Source organism: Phyllobates terribilis, unplaced genomic scaffold, assembly GCF_046119375.1.
Source record: "Phyllobates terribilis strain yellow unplaced genomic scaffold, ASM4611937v1 Scaffold_7__3_contigs__length_470593459, whole genome shotgun sequence".
NCBI lineage: Eukaryota > Metazoa > Chordata > Amphibia > Anura > Dendrobatidae > Phyllobates > Phyllobates terribilis.
In genome coordinates, this window is record NW_027362767.1 from 457,352,296 (window position 1) to 457,365,577 (window position 13,282).

Sequence of the window (13,282 nt, forward strand, 5' to 3'; positions counted from 1 at the left end):
GAGACCCTTGTAATAATGGACACACACCTTCTAGTCAGCATGATTCTGATGTCCCACAGTAGGGAGACTCTTGCAATAATGGACACACACCCTCTAGTCAGCATGAGTCTGATGTCCCGCAGTAGATAGACCCTTTTCATGGAAGACACACACCCTCTATTCAGCATGAGCCCAATGTCCCACAGTAGATAGACCCTTGTAATAATGGACACACACCCTCTAGTCAGCACGAGTCTGATGTCCCGTAGTAGATAGACCCTTGTAATAATGGACACAAACCCTCACGTCAGCATGAGTCCGATGTCCCGCAGTAGATAGACCCTTGTAATAATGGACACACACCCTCACGTCAGCATGAGCCCGATGTCCCACAGTAGATAGACCCTTGTAATAATGGACACACACCCTCACGTCAGCAAGAGTCCGATGTCCCGCAGTAGATAGACCCTTGTAATAATGGACACACACCCTCACGTCAGCATGAGTCCGGTGTCCCACAGTAGAGAGACCCTTGTAATAATGGACACACACCTTCTAGTCAGCATGATTCTGATGTCCCACAGTAGGGAGACTCTTGCAATAATGGACACACACCCTCTAGTCAGCAGGAGTCTGATGTCCCGCAGTAGATAGACCCTTTTCATGGAAGACACACACCCTCTACTCAGCATGAGCCCAATGTCCCACAGTATATACACCCTTGTAATAATGGACACACACCCTCTAGTCAGCACGAGTCTGATGTCCCACAGTAGATAGACCCTTGTAATAATGGACACACACCCTCAAGTCAGCATGAGTCTGATGTCCCGCAGTGGATAGACCCTTGTAATAATGGACGCACACCCTCACGTCAGCATGAGTCCGATGTCCCACAGTAGATAGACCCTTGTAATAATGGACACACACCCTCACGTCAGCATGAGTCTGATGTCCCGTAGTAGATAGACCCTTGTAATAATGGACACACACCCTCACGTCAGCATGAGTCCGATGTCCCGCAGTAGATAGACCCTTGTAATAATGGACACACACCCTCACGTCAGCATGAGTCTGATGTACCGTAGTAGATAGACTCTTGTAATAATGGACACACACCCTCACGTCAGCATGAGTCCGATGTCCCAAAGTAGATAGACCCTTGTAATAATGGACACACACCCTCACGTCAGCATGAGTCCGATGTCCCACAGTAGATAGACCCTTGTAATAATGGACACACACCCTCACGTCAGCATGAGTCTGATGTCCCGTAGTAGATAGACCCTTGTAATAATGGACACACACTCTCATGTCAGCATGAGTCCGATGTCCCACAGTAGATACACCCTTGTAATAATGGACACACACCCTCACGTCAGCATGAGTCCGATGTCCCACAGTAGATAGACCCTTGTAATAATGGACACACACCCTCACGTCAGCATGAGTCTGATGTCTCGTAGTAGATAGACCCTTGTAATAATGGACACACACCCTCACGTCAGCATGAGTCCGATGTCCCACAGTAGATAGACCCTTGTTATAATGGACACACACCCTCACGTCAGCATGAGTCCGATGTCCCGCAGTAGATAGACCCTTGTAATAATGGACACACACCCTCACGTCAGCATGAGTCTGATGTCCCGTAGTAGATAGACCCTTGTAATAATGGACACACACCCTCACGTCAGCATGAGTCCGATGTCCCGCAGTAGATAGACCCTTGTAATAATGGACACACACCCTCACGTCAGTATGAGTCCGATGTCCCGCAGTAGATAGACCCTTGTAATAATGGACACACACCCTCACGTCAGCATGAGTCCGATGTCCCGCAGTAGATAGACCCTTGTAATAATGGACACACACCCTCACGTCAGCATGAGCCCGAGGTCCCACAGTAGATAGACCCTTGTAATAATGGACACACACCCTCACGTCAGCATGAGTCTGATGTCCCGTAGTAGATAGACCCTTGTAATAAGGGACACACACCCTCACGTCAGCATGAGTCCGATGTCCCACAGTAGATAGACCCTTGTAATAATGGACACACACCCTCACGTCAGCATGAGTCTGATGTCCCACAGTAGATAGACCATTGTAATAATGGACACACACCCTCACGTCAGCATGAGTCTGATGTCCCGTAGTAGATAGACCCTTGTAATAATGGACACACACCCTCACGTTAGCATGAGTCCGATGTCCCGCAGTAGATAGACCCTTGTAATAATGGACACACACCCTCACATCAGCATGAGTCTGATGTCCCGTAGTAGATAGACCCTTGTAATAATGGACACACACCCTCACGTCAGCATGAGTCCGATGTCCCACAGTAGATAGACCCTTGTAATAATGGACACACACCCTCACGTCAGCATGAGTCCGATGTCCCGCAGTAGATAGACCCTTGTAATAATGGACACACACACTCACGTCAGCATGAGTCTGATGTCCCGTAGTAGATAGACCATTGTAATAATGGACACACACCCTCACGTCAGCATGAGTCCGATGTCCCGCAGCAGATAGACCCTTGTAATAATGGACACACACCCTCACGTCAGCATGAGTCTGATGTCCCGTAGTAGACAGACCCTTGTAATAATGGACACACACCCTCACATCAGCATGAGTCCGATGTCCCTCAGTAGATAGACCCTTGTAATAATGGACACACACCCTCACGTCAGCATGAGTCCGATGTCCCACAGTAGATAGACCCTTGTAATAATGGACACACACCCTCACGTCAGCATGAGTCTGATGTCCCGTAGTAGATAGACCCTTGTAATAATGGACACACTGCCTCACGTCAGCATGAGTCCGATGTCCCACAGTAGATACACCCTTGTAATAATGGACACACACCCTCACGTCAGCATGAGTCCGATGTCCCGCAGTAGATAGACCCTTGTAATAATGGACACACACCCTCACGTCAGCATGAGTCTGATGTCCCGTAGTAGATAGACCCTTGTAATAATGGACACACACCCTCACGTCAGCATGAGTCCGATGTCCCACAGTAGATAGACCCTTGTAATAATGGACACACACCCTCTAGTCAGCACGAGTCTGATGTCCCACAGTAGATAGACCCTTGTAATAATGGACACACACCCTCAAGTCAGCATGAGCCCGAGGTCCCACAGTAGATAGACCCTTGTAATAATGGACACACACCCTCACGTCAGCATGAGTCTGATGTCCCGTAGTAGATAGACCCTTGTAATAAGGGACACACACCCTCACGTCAGCATGAGTCCGATGTCCCACAGTAGATAGACCCTTGTAATAATGTACACACACCCTCACGTCAGCATGAGTCCGATGTCCCACAGTAGATAGACCATTGTAATAATGGACACACACCCTCACGTCAGCATGAGTCCGATGTCCCGTAGTAGATAGACCCTTGTAATAATGGACACACACCCTCACGTCAGCATGAGTCCGATGTCCCGCAGTAGATAGACCCTTGTAATAATGGACACACACCCTCACGTCAGCATGAGTCTGATGTCCCGTAGTAGATAGACCCTTGTAATAATGGACACACACCCTCACGTCAGCATGAGTCCGATGTCCCACAGTAGATAGACCCTTGTAATAATGGACACACACCCTCACGTCAGCATGAGTCCGATGTCCCGCAGTAGATAGACCCTTGTAATAATGGACACACACCCTCACGTCAGCATGAGTCTGATGTCCCGTAGTAGATAGACCATTGTAATAATGGACACACACCCTCACGTCAGCATGAGTCCGATGTCCCGCAGCAGATAGACCCTTGTAATAATGGACACACACCCTCACGTCAGCATGAGTCTGATGTCCCGTAGTAGACAGACCCTTGTAATAATGGACACACATCCTCACGTCAGCATGAGTCCGATGTCCCTCAGTAGATAGACCCTTGTAATAATGGACACACACCCTCACGTCAGCATGAGTCCGATGTCCCACAGTAGATAGACCCTTGTAATAATGGACACACACCCTCACGTCAGCATGAGTCTGATGTCCCGTAGTAGATAGACCCTTGTAATAATGGACACACTGCCTCACGTCAGCATGAGTCCGATGTCCCACAGTAGATACACCCTTGTAATAATGGACACACACCCTCACGTCAGCATGAGTCCGATGTCCCGCAGTAGATAGACCCTTGTAATAATGGACACACACCCTCACGTCAGCATGAGTCTGATGTCCCGTAGTAGATAGACCCTTGTAATAATGGACACACACCCTCACGTCAGCATGAGTCCGATGTCCCACAGTAGATAGACCCTTGTAATAATGGACACACACCCTCTAGTCAGCACGAGTCTGATGTACCACAGTAGATAGACCCTTGTAATAATGGACACACACCCTCAAGTCAGCATGAGTCTGATGTCCCGCAGTGGATAGACCCTTGTAATAATGGACGCACACCCTCACGTCAGCATGAGTCCGATGTCCCACAGTAGATAGACCCTTGTAATAATGGACACACACCCTCACATCAGCATGAGTCTGATGTCCCGTAGTAGATAGACCCTTGTAATAATGGACACACACCCTCACGTCAGCATGAGTCCGATGTCCCGCAGTAGATAGACCCTTGTAATAATGGACACACACCCTCACGTCAGCATGAGTCTGATGTACCGTAGTAGATAGACTCTTGTAATAATGGACACACACCCTCACGTCAGCATGAGTCCGATGTCCCAAAGTAGATAGACCCTTGTAATAATGGACACACACCCTCACGTCAGCATGAGTCCGATGTCCCACAGTAGATAGACCCTTGTAATAATGGACACACACCCTCACGTCAGCATGAGTCTGATGTCCCGTAGTAGATAGACCCTTGTAATAATGGACACACACTCTCACGTCAGCATGAGTCCGATGTCCCACAGTAGATACACCCTTGTAATAATGGACACACACCCTCACGTCAGCATGAGTCTGATGTCTCGTAGTAGATAGACCCTTGTAATAATGGACACACACCCTCACGTCAGCATGAGTCCGATGTCCCACAGTAGATAGACCCTTGTAATAATGGACACACACCCTCACGTCAGCATGAGTCCGATGTCCCGCAGTAGATAGACCCTTGTAATAATGGACACACACCCTCACGTCAGCATGAGTCTGATGTCCCGTAGTAGATAGACCCTTGTAATAATGGACACACACCCTCACGTCAGCATGAGTCCGATGTCCCGCAGTAGATAGACCCTTGTAATAATGGACACACACCCTCACGTCAGTATGAGTCCGATGTCCCGCAGTAGATAGACCCTTGTAATAATGGACACACACCCTCACGTCAGCATGAGTCCGATGTCCCGCAGTAGATAGACCCTTGTAATAATGGACACACAACCTCACGTCAGCATGAGCCCGAGGTCCCACAGTAGATAGACTCTTGTAATAATGGACACACACCCTCACGTCAGCATGAGTCTGATGTCCCGTAGTAGATAGACCCTTGTAATAAGGGACACACACCCTCACGTCAGCATGAGTCCGATGTCCCACAGTAGATAGACCCTTGTAATAATGGACACACACCCTCACGTCAGCATGAGTCCGATGTCCCACAGTAGATAGACCATTGCAATAATGGACACACACCCTCACGTCAGCATGAGTCTGATGTCCCGTAGTAGATAGACCCTTGTAATAATGGACACACACCCTCACGTCAGCATGAGTCCGATGTCCCGCAGTAGATAGACCCTTGTAATAATGGACACAAACCCTCACGTCAGCATGAGTCTGATGTCCCGTAGTAGATAGACCCTTGTAATAATGAACACACACCCTCACGTCAGCATGAGTCCGATGTCCCGCAGCAGATAGACCCTTGTAATAATGGACACACACCCTCACGTCAGCATGAGTCTGATGTCCCGTAGTAGACAGACCCTTGTAATAATGGACACACACCCTCACGTCAGCATGAGTCCGATGTCCCACAGTAGATAGACCCTTGTAATAATGGACACACACCCTCACGTCAGCATGAGTCCGATGTCCCACAGTAGATAGACCCTTGTAATAATGGACACACACCCTCACGTCAGCATGAGTCTGATGTCCCGTAGTAGATAGACCCTTGTAATAATGGACACACTGCCTCACGTCAGCATGAGTCCGATGTCCCACAGTAGATACACCCTTGTAATAATGGACACACACCCTCACGTCAGCATGAGTCCGATGTCCCGCAGTAGATAGACCCTTGCAATAATGGACACACACCCTCACGTCAGCATGAGTCTGATGTCCCGTAGTAGATAGACCCTTGTAATAATGGACACACACCCTCACGTCAGCATGAGTCCGATGTCCCACAGTAGATAGACCCTTGTAATAATGGACACACACCCTCACGTCAGCATGAGTCAGATGTCCCGCAGTAGATAGACCCTTGTAATAATGGACACACACCCTCACGTCAGCATGAGTCCGATGTCCCGCAGTACATAGACCCTTGTAATAATGGACACACACCCTCACGTCAGCATGACACCGATGTCCCACAGTAGATAGACCCTTGTAATAATGGACACACACCCTCACGTCAGCATGATTCTGATGTCCCACAGTAGAGAGACCCTTGTAATAATGGACACACACCTTCTAGTCAGCATGATTCTGATGTCCCACAGTAGGTAGACTGTTGCAATAATGGACACACACCCTCTAGTCAGCATGAGTCTGATGTCCCGCAGTAGATAGACCCTTTTCATGGAAGACACACACCCTCTATTCAGCATGAGCCCAATGTCCCACAGTAGATAGACCCTTGTAATAATGGACACACACCCTCTAGTCAGCACGAGTCTGATGTCCCACAGTAGATAGACCCTTGTAATAATGGACACACACCCTCACGTCAGCATGAGTCTGATGTGCCGTAGTAGATAGACCCTTGTAATAATGGACACACACCCTCACGTCAGCATGAGTCCGATGTCCCACAGTAGATAGACCCTTGTAATAATGGACACAAACCCTCACGTCAGCATGAGTCTGAGGTCCCGTAGTAGATAGACCCTTGTAATAATGGACACAAACCCTCACGTCAGCATGAGTCTGATGTCCCGCAGTAGATAGACCCTTGTAATAATGGACACACACCCACACGTCAGCATGAGTCTGATGTCCCGTAGTAGATAGACCCTTGTAATAATGGACACACACCCTCACGTCAGCATGAGTCCGATGTCCCACAGTAGATAGACCCTTGTAATAATGGACACACAACCTCACGTCAGCATGAGTCCGATGTCCCACAGTAGATAGACCCTTGTAATAATGGACACACACCCTCACGTCAGCATGAGTCTGATGTCCCGTAGTAGATAGACCCATGTAATAATGGACACACACCCTCACGTCAGCATGAGTCCGATGTCCCACAGCAGATAGACCCTTGTAATAATGGACACACACCCTCACGTCAGCATGAGTCCGATGTCCCGCAGTAGATAGACCCTTGTAATAATGGACACACACCCTCACGTCAGCATGAGTCTGATGTCCCGTAGTAGATAAACCCTTGTAATAATGGACACATACCCTCACGTCAGCATGAGTCCGATGTCCCACAGTAGATAGACCCTTGTAATAATGGACACACACCCTCACGTCAGCATGAGTCCAATGTCCCGCAGTAGATAGACCCTTGTAATAATGGACACACACCCTCACGTCAGCATGAGTCCGATGTCCCGCAGTAGATAGACCCTTGAAATAATGGACACACACCCTCATGTCAGCATGAGCCCGATGTCCCACAGTTGATAGACCCTTGTAATAATGGACACACACCCTCATGTCAGCATGAGTCCGATGTCCCGCAGTAGATAGACCCTTGTAATAATGGACACACACCCTCACGTCAGCATGAGTCCAATGTCCCACAGTAGAGAGACCCTTGTAATAATAGACACACACCTTCTAGTCAGCATGATTCTGATGTCCCACAGTAGGGAGACTCTTGTAATAATGGACACACACCTTCTAGTCAGCATGAGTCTGATGTCCCACAGTAGGGAGACTCTTGCAATAATGGACACACACCCTCTAGTCAGCATGAGTCTGAGGTCCCGCAGTAGATAGACCCTTTTCATGGAAGACACACACCCTCTATTCAGCATGAGCCCAATGTCCCACAGTAGATAGACCCTTGTAATAATGGACACACACCCTCTAGTCAGCACGAGTCTGATGTCCCACAGTAGATAGACCCTTGTAATAATGGACACACACCCTCACATCAGCATGAGTCTGATGTCCCGCAGTAGATAGACCCTTGTAATAATGGACACACACCCTCACGTCAGCATGAGTCCGATGTCCCACAGTAGATAGACCCTTGTAATAATGGACACACACCCTCATGTCAGCATGAGTCTGATGTCCCGTAGTAGATAGACCCTTGTAATAATGGACACACACCCTCACGTCAGCATGAGTCCGATGTCCCGCAGAAGATAGACCCTTGTAATAATGGACACACACCCTCACGTCAGCATGAGTCTGATGTCCCGTAGTAGATAGACCCTTGTAATAATGGACACACACCCTCACGTCAGCATGAGTCCGATGTCCCACTGTAGATAGACCCTTGTAATAATGGACACACACCCTCACTTCAGCATGAGTCCGATGTCCCACAGTAGATAGACCATTGTAATAATGGACACACACCCTCACGTCAGCATGAGTCTGATGTCCCGTAGTAGATAGACCCTTGTAATAATGGACACACACCCTCACGTCAGCATGAGTCCGATGTCCCACAGTAGATAGACCCTTGTAATAATGGACACACACCCTCATGTCAGCATGAGTCCGATGTCCCACAGTAGATAGACCCTTGTAATAATGGACACACACCCTCACGTCAGCATGAATCTGATGTCCCGTAGTAGATAGACCCTTGTAATAATGGACACACACCCTCACGTCAGCATGAGTCCGATGTCCCACAGTAGATAGAACCTTGTAATAATGGACATACACCCTCACGTCAGCATGAGTCCGATGTCCCGCAGTAGATAGACCCTTGTAATAATGGACACACACCCTCACGTCAGTATGAGTCTGATGTCCCGTAGTAGATAGACCCTTGTAATAATGGACACACACCCTCACGTCAGCATGAGTCCGATGTCCCGCAGTAGATAGACCCTTGTAATAATGGACACACACCCTCACGTCAGCATGAGTCCGATGTCCCGCAGTAGATAGACCCTTGTAATAATGGACACACACCCTCACGTCAGCATGAGTCCGATGTCCCGCAGTAGATAGACCCTTGTAATAATGGACACACACCCTCACGTCAGTATGAGTCTGATGTCCCGTAGTAGATAGACCCTTGTAATAATGGACACACACCCTCACGTCAGCATGAGTCCGATGTCCCACAGTAGATAGACCCTTGTAATAAGGGACACACACCCTCACGTCAGCATGAGTCCGATGTCCCACAGTAGATAGACCCTTGTAATAATGGACACACACCCTCACGTCAGCATGAGTCTGATGTCCCGTAGTAGATAGACCCTTGTAATAAGGGACACACACCCTCACGTCAGCATGAGCCCGATGTCCCACAGTAGATAGACCCTTGTAATAATGGACACACACCCTCACGTCAGCATGAGTCTGATGTCCCGTAGTAGATAGACCCTTGTAATAATGGACACACACCCTCACGTCAGCATGAGCCCGATGTCCCACAGTAGATAGACCCTTGTAATTATGGACACACACCCTCACGTCAGCATGAGTCTGATGTCCCGTAGTAGATAGACCCTTGTAATAATGGACACACACCCTCACGTCAGCATAAGTCGGATGTCCCCCAGGAGAGAGACCTTTTACAGTCTCACCAAAATTTATAGTTTGCATGATCGCTTACCTAAACCATGGAACAAGCAAAAGATCCAAAATTACTTCTCACCATTTTATAATTGAAAGCCACGAGACGCCTGTACATGAGACGCCTGTCCATGACACGCCTGTCCATCCGACCAGTGAGAGCAGAGTCAATGACGCTCGGAGGTCCCGTCCTGCTTTACACAATATCACATCCCAAGCAAAGCAAATCCAACATCCAATGATCTACAGGAAGCATCAGTGATTTATGGGGGGCGAGCGTTATATTATTCATCATAGCAGACAGCGGATTCAGCGAGCACACGACAATCATAGTGTCACACATCCACCATCATTGTAAACATCACAGAGCGAGGACGGAAGGAACACAACTGCTAAAAAGGCGCGGCACGGTTTTGTTTTGTTATTTTTCTTGCCTAGATGTGTTCGCTAAAATCTACAGCAATATTATATCATCACTACGGTAATCAGGGATGAACATGAGCACGAAGGCGCCGGATTACCAGAGATTCTGCATTATTGGATGACCATAGATGGCAAATTCTGATTTGTAGGATTAAAGAAGCTTCTAATAAAGAGGAAACAGACATGAAATGTTTTTGTAATACGGATGGATAAATTGATATTGTATCCATGGTGGATCCCGTAATCTAATCTCCGGCACAGGAGGGTAAATGTTATAAATCAATTACCCCTTGTACAAAGTCTGTTCCTGGAGTGCGGGGGGAACCAGAGACCTCCGAACAGAGCGATGAGCTGCAGAAGTCGTCCCCGGTGGGAGGTGAATTCAGAGTGGAAACAACAGAGGACAAAGAAAAAGAAGATGATTAAACTCACAAAGAAAATGCAATTAGGAAATAAAAGCATAAAGAGGATGAACTTTTCTGCGCTTCCCTTCCATCACAGTAACACTTCTCTGCTATAGGTGGAAAGGGAATGTGTCATCAGAAAATGACTCGGACTTTAAAGAAGGTTTTTTATTTTAAAAGTATTTTTTCAACATTTCTTGAGATTTTCGCACTGACTACGAAGCCTAAAATCAGGCTCATGTTCCTTGTAATGTCCACGTAGAGATTGGCAGCAGTGGACGGAGTTAGGCCCTGTTTGTTTGTATAGCAATGTTATCTGAGCATGCTCTAATCTAAGCAAAGGTCAATGTGTAATAGTTGTTGTGAAGGAAGGAGGAAGAAGTGAGCTATGCCCATCTGTGAATGTCTGATCCTATGTTATATAGGATGTACAGAGGCGTTGCTGCATTGTAATTAGGGATGAGCGAATCCCACCTTAAAGGATTGGCGTTCGTACCAGGCAGTTAGTGTCTAACTGCTAAAGGCTGAACACGAAAGTTCCCAGGAAGTCTGTTGCACTGTTCGGAATTCCGAGAGAAGAGAGTTCGAGTCTCCATTGTTTTCAATGGAGTTCGGATTCTGGTTCAAGTTCGGTATCCAAACAGAACTTTGGAGTAAAGTTCGGGTCGAGTACCAGAACCCAAACTTCCATGGGTCAGCTCATCCCTAATTACAGTGGGCAAAAAAAGTATTTATTCAGCCACCAATTGTGCAAGTTCTCCCACTTACAATGATGAGGTCGGCCTGTAATTGACATCATAGGTCGACCTCAACTATGAGAGACAAAATGAGAAAACAAATCCTGAAAATCACATTGTCTGATTTGGAAAGATTTTTTTTCAAATTTTGGTGGAAAATAAGTATTTGGTCAATTACAAAAGTTCATCTCAATACTTTGTTATATATCCTTTGTTGGCATTGACAGAGGTGAAACATTTTCCGTAAGTCTTCACGAGGTTGGCACACACTGTTGCTGGTATGTCGGCCCATTCCTCCATGCAGATCTCCTCTAGAGCAGTGATGTTTTGGGGCTGTCGCTGGGCAACACGGACTTCCAACTCCCTCCAAAGGTTTTCTATAGGGTTTAGATCTGGAGACTGGCTAGGCCACTACAAGACCTTGAAATGCTTCTTACGAACCCACTCCTTCGTTGCCCTGGTGGTGTGCTTGAGAACATTGTCATGCTGAAAGACCCAGCCACGTTTCATCTTCAATGCCCTTGCTGATGGAAGGAGGTTTGCACTCAAAATCTTACGATATATAGGCCCATTCATTCTTTCATGTACATGGATCGGTCATCCTGGTCCCTTGGTAGAGAAACAGCCCCAAAGCATGATGTTGCCACCTCCATGCTTCACAGTAGGTATGGTGTTCTTTGGATGCAACTCAGCATTCTTTTTCCTCCAGACACGACAAGTTGTGTTTCTACCAAACAGTTCTACTGTTTCATTTGACCATATGACATTCTCCCAATACTCTTCTGGATCATCAAAATGCTCTCTAGCAAACTTCAGACAGGCTCGGACATGTAATGGCTTAAGCAGGGGGACGCGTCTGGCACTTCAGAATCTGAGTCACTGGCGGCGTAGTGTATTACTGATGGTAGCTTGTGTAACGTTGGTCCCAGCTCTCTGCAGGTCATTCACTAGGTCCCCCCGTGTGGTTCTGGGATTTTTGCTCACTGTTCTTGAGATCATTTTGACCCCATGGATTGAGATCTTGTGTGGAACCCCAGATCGAGGGAGATTAACAGTGGTCTTGTATGTCTTCCATTTTCTAATTATTGCTCCCACAGTTGATTTCTTCACACCAAGCTGCTTGCCTATTGCAGATTCAGTCTTCCCAGCCTGGTGCAGGCCTATGATTTTGTTTCGGGTGTCCTTCGATAGCTCTTTGGTATTCACCATGTTGGAGTTTGGAGTGTGACTGTTTGAGGTTGCGGACAGGGGTCTTTTATACTGATAACAAGTTCACACAGGAGCCAGTGCTGCAGGTAGTGAGTGGAGGACAGAGGAGCCAGTACTACAGGTAATGAGTGGAGGACAGAGGAGCCAGTACTACAGGTAATGAGTGGAGGACAGAGGAGCCAGTACTACAGGTAATGAGTGGAGGACAGAGGAGCCAGTGCTGCAGGTAATGAGTGGAGGACAGAGGAGCCAGTACTACAGGTAATGAGTGGAGGACAGAGGAGCCAGTACTACAGGTAATGAGTGGAGGACAGAGGAGCCAGCACTACAGGTAATGAGTGGAGGACAGAGGAGCCAGTACTACAGGTAATGAGTGGAGGACAGAGGAGCCAGTACTACAGGTAATGAGTGGGGGATAGAGGAGCCAGTACTACAGGTAATGAGTGGAGGACAGAGGAGCCAGTACTACAGGTAATGAGTGGAGGACAGAAGAGCCAGTACTACAGGTAATGAGTGGAGGACAGAGGAGCCAGTACTACAGGTAATGAGTGGAGGACAGTGGAGCCAGCACTACAGGTAATGAGTGGCGGACAGAGGAGCCAGTACTAC